Source organism: Thermobia domestica, chromosome 14, assembly GCF_964235325.1.
Source record: "Thermobia domestica chromosome 14, izTheDome1.hap1.1, whole genome shotgun sequence".
NCBI classification, from domain to species: domain Eukaryota; kingdom Metazoa; phylum Arthropoda; class Insecta; order Zygentoma; family Lepismatidae; genus Thermobia; species Thermobia domestica.
In genome coordinates this window covers 144,179,833-144,185,347 of record NC_137467.1, presented here as the reverse complement: position 1 = coordinate 144,185,347, position 5,515 = coordinate 144,179,833, and positions in this window count along the sequence as shown.

Below are 5,515 nucleotides of genomic sequence, written 5' to 3'. Positions count from 1 at the left end.
CATTTGTCACGCACGTCACCAAATTGTTTTGAAATGAATAATATGGCTTTTGCATTACACGTTTCCACACTGGCGAAACCTACCAGAAAATAGCACCAAATAGTACACAACAACAAAGTTCGCATAAATGTCGCGAGAAACAGAACAAGTTACTGGACAAAAGCATGCAGGAATTGCAACTTCTTGCAGGCACAATGAAGTAGGCACAACACACGAATCGATCACCACCTACTTGCAGTCACTAAAGACGAGTAAGCTACTACAGAAATCAACACCTCCACAATGACGCTTCTACTGTACTTCCCTCGATAGAGACAGCCTCGCAACAGACAGATAGCGAATATGAAGCGAATGTTTGCATATACAAAACCTCAAACGTCCGGATCGGTCAAACAGAACATAATGCCACTGACGTTTTCAACTATTATTTGTCCCTTACCCTTCTGTACATCATAATATGACAATGGTCTTATTTGTCAGAATATGTCCCCGGTGGATGAATGAATAAGTTCTTCTCCTTGTACTCAAGGATCTCAGGTTCGATTTCCGGTGGGGACAGAGGACGTCCGGATTCCTTGTTCAACTGTAGGTTCCATTCTTCGGACGTCATCATCTCATGGCAGGCAATGGCAAACCATCGTGGGTTCACCTTGCCCAGAGACCTTCGGGTCACAGCCCTGCCTTCGGGAGGAACACCACATCATCTTGATCTGCGTTTCGGAGGCGCTGATGGTACGTAATACAATTCCCAGCCACCAAATACTCTCCCATACAGTCTATTAAATTACCAGATGGTGCCCAATTTCAACACTCTGTATCAGCCAAAGGAAACATAACACCATTTTCGTTTCTACCTATTATTTGTCCCGTACTCCGTTGCACATCATATGTGCAAATCATTGCTCTCAGAGTTGTGGACGGTGCCTACAAAAATCCGAATATAACATGTAGTTTCCCATATACTTCATTATAAACATTTGCGGTATTTTGGCTCTACTTTCTTGAAATCGTTATCAGTGTCGTCGAAATATTTTTTCCCTGAGGAGTTGCCTTTATATCTATAGGAATACAGCAAAAAGCTTTTATTTTTTACGAGAACTTACACAGGGTCCTTTTGGAAATTGCGAAAACTAAACATTTGATATAGTAGTATAGAACCAGGGTATGTGTGTTTTGGGGTGTCCATCTCGTTCCCTTCCATGAAAAAAAAAATGCCAAAAATTAGTACAATCATGTGTTAGGTTATTGACCCAATTTATTCCCTTTGATGTGGTCTTATTCTCTTATATGATTACATGGGTGTAACAAGGGCCCATTCCCTTTCATAAGACATGTGTATATTGGTGCATCCCTTTGAAATTTTTGGAGGGGTATACATTCGCCTGTCTGTTAAATTTTGGAAATTGCCCATTTTAAAAATTTGGTGTAGTAGTATAGGAGCCTAATAAATACCACTAGAAATTTGCGTGGTCCATCTCGTTTTGATTCTCATGAGTAAAAAATTGCTAGAAATTAGTAAGACCACGTGATTTCCATGACGTCGGTTATTAACCAAATTTATTTCCTTTGATGAAGTGTTATTACCTTATACGATTATATGGATGTGTACAGGGGTTAATTTTCTTTCATAAGGCATAGGTATATTGATGTACCCCTTTGAAAATTTGAGAATGGTACCTAGGAACATCCCTTAAATTTGCGAATGATTAAAAAACAATAGTTGGTAAATGTTCTCTAGGTACCTAATAAAACCACTATAAACTTGAGTGGTCCGTCTCGTTCTCTTTCAAGGTTAAAAAATTGCCAAATACGTACGACTACGTGTTTGCTATGAGGTTGGTTATTAACCCAATTTATTCCTTTTGATGAGGTCTTATTCGTATCTTATAAAAAATGAATCCTAGACTCATTCATATTATCAAATAATATAATAAAGCCTGATCAAAGGGGATAAAATAGGAATAAAACCACCAAAATTTTAATTTTTTTGGCAATGTTTGCCCATGAGAGGGAACGAGATGCAGTGAAGTAACTAACAGGGCAGACGGGACTTGCGCCCCGGAAGCCAGGTTGGAGTGCGCAAAACTGGGGAAATATTTATTTTCATTATAAGCCAAGGCATGGAGTTTTAGGAACATGACAAAGGTTCACCAACCTTAGGACACTAACGTAAGCTCTACACCTCCGCGGCTCACAACAACAACAATAATAATAATAATAATAATAATAATAATAATAATAATAATAATAATAATAATAATAATAATAATAATAATAATAATAACAATATAATAATAATATAATAATAATAAATTTCAGATATGCTACATTTTTGAGTCCTGAGTCTTTACTGTATGTGAAGTTAAAATCAAAAGTTATGTCACAGACAGCAAATGTTGACTTAACACCCAAAACAAACTCAATGGTCCCCAAGTGGGGGTTAGTCTGTGTTTAATTACAGCAAATTAACAATGTTTATAAAAATTGTTAAAAACACCTTTTAAAAAATTAAACTACCTCAACATGTTAAAATAATTAAAAGAACATAATTAATCATCCACTCTGTACTCCCATTTGCTTAATTGAACGAACCCAGACCTCAAGGAAAAGAGCTTTCTGCACAAATCTCATAAGCAGTGGGAAATTTTAATACTATAGAAATTGACCCTCCTTCCCTTGTAGAAATGTAATTTTCAAGACGCTGAAACATATATTTTATTACTTTTAGTTAAAAGTTGAAATACCGAGTTTCACGCATCCAGCTTAAGCAAATCCTTCTTTACTTTATAAATATTTTCTGAATGTGATGAAAAAACTGAACATTAAAGAAAGTTCACCCTTTGTTCTTTCCCTTTTATGTGTTGAATTTTCAGTTTTTTTTTGTTTCTTTGTTTTACAGTGGAAAGTTTATATGCCAAGTTTCATTTTAATAGCTTCAGAGATTTACGAGATACAGTACTCTTTAAAAAAAAAATCTTACCCCACCCTTTTTACGATACGTTATTTCCAAAAATTCTTTCTCATATCCTGCTTTCGTAAGAAAACAATTTTTTAAAATTAAAATTTAACGACTCTACTTGTAGTAGTATGCCCAGAAAGTCATTTAACTCTTTTATATAAGAATACAGAAGATAAACACAGTCAAACTCATTAAATTTCATTAACAGTTTCCGATTTCTTTTGACTTAAATTGTTCGTACATTTCCCACAATCTGTAGTTTTAAATTCACACACTGTCAAGACGCAGGTTTCAAAATAGTAACAAACTGAAAATATAATAATAATAATATATGTATTGATGTACGAGTACTATATGTATATATTTATTGTTTTATTGAAGCTTTCGTAATTTGGAAATATACCTTTGGTTTGCTTTTAATATGTTAACACCCCTAAATGACTATGTATTGGTTTCTTCAAACGTATTGTGTTGCATATTACATTAGTAATTTAGCATTATGTATTGCTTTTTTTCTAGTGTTCACTTGTGAAATATCTAGTGGGTTTTTGCCCTACCTTTGGAAAGTTAGAGTAGGCTTTGTCCTACTCTTAATAAAATACACTCTACAGAGTATATATATATATATATTGCAATTCTGAGTGCTTGCTTGGCTTCAGAAAAGTCTGGTAAAATATATTTTTAAAAATTTTTATTTATTTCTTTTTTAGGAATTTGTCATGGGATTCTCGTATCTTCATTTGAAAGAAACGAATTTCTTAATCAATTATATAATGAATTCTTAGAATGAAATAGGTTATATAATGTAATTCATGTATAACTGCAGAACAGATAATGATAATAATTTTAGTAGTGCAAATATAGCTGTTACCGTTGGAATTAGCTACATTCGTAACATTATTGCCAACTAGTTACTGCAGAACTCAAGCACGTGAATGATAAAGGCACAAGTCCTAAATGGCAAGCCCTAAAAATCATTTCGCGGCACTAGTCCTAAACGGCACAAGATCTAAAATTTAGGTCCAATGCCTACATTTTTAGGACTTACGAATGTTACCCAATGGTGTTAGTGTTCTGAGGGGTCTTGGAGAAACTCAATCGCCATCTACAAAATCTAACTGCAGAGTTCCTGAATTACTTTCCAGAAATCGAGCGAGAAGATAAATTGCAAGATTGGATAACAAATCCTTTTATAACTTCTGTATTGAATAATTGTAATCTTCCTTTGAAGTTAAAAGAAAGTCTGCTGAAAATGTCTGTTGACAGTTCACTGCAAATGAAATTCGATAACTTCTCAATTTGTGACTTTTGGATTTATGCTCGAAAAGAATACAATGAAATTAGTGACAATGTTATTTCAGAACTTCTTCCATTTCCATCGACATATTAGTGTAAACAAGGTTTTTCTTCTTTAACATAAAGAAAAACGAAGCACAGAAATTGCTTGAATCCAGAATCAAGTCTGATTCTCGTACGCTCAAAGATTCGACTACGAATCGAGAAGTTGGCATCTCGAAAACAAGCTGTCATTTCATTAACAGGTTAGTTCTAAAGTTACTTTTTAGTTCTTGAATTTTTAATATTGTCCTTAGTGTACGAATTACAAGGGAAGATGAGAGGAAAATCTTCCTCAGTAGAACTTGATGTCTCCCATATATTTTGAAATTTCCCATGTTAATTTTTTTCAGATATTCAAATTATACTCCCGTAAATAGTCTTTTGGTTGGCACACTGATTGTCCTTTTGTTGAGTCTCTATTTATCCCTGTTTTTAATCAACAGAACATATGTATTAAGCTTAGTAAGTTCACTTCAATTTAATTTCTTTTAAACAGCTTCTGGCGTACACACTGGTGAACTGTGTCTAAGGGTACGCGAGGAAAGAAGGTTGAATAGCACTGCTCTAATTTACATTTTCTGTAAGCAGCAGTATCTTTTTCTAATGCCTCATGTTTATTTAATTTCCAAATAGTACGCAAGATATCCTAAGCTTTAGCTTTAACTTATGGACGATTCTAAGATGAACCAACACACATGGCGGAGTGTTCGTGGCGCAGTTGTGACGTATGACTTAACGACTTAGTTGAATTGGCATATCCTCTATATTACGCATATCGTTATTAGACCCACGTCTCTTCTCTATAGGGGAAAAAGCAAGGATGTTATAAAATAGAGGATCTGCCCATACAACAAAATCGTGAAGCTATACGTCACAGCTTCGCCACACCTACTCTGCCCACTCCGCGCCACTAAGATCGCAATGTTTCGAGCCAACAATCACGCGGAAACGAGAGTAGCCAATCAGACGTGCCGGCTCAGACGATGCTCGGTTGTTTTTTGGCTTCATTGAGTTCATATGATGAAGACACGTATGGGCAGATCTTCTATTTTATAACACCCTTGAGAAGTGAATTCAGGAGACATCTATACTAAGGAGAACTTACTATTTTCGAATATATTGAGCGGCCACACTTCGTGTGTTCTGGTCGTCCTATGATTCCAATAGATTAAGCCAATTCCAATGTAAGAACAAATGGTTTGGAAATAAGTTGTATGC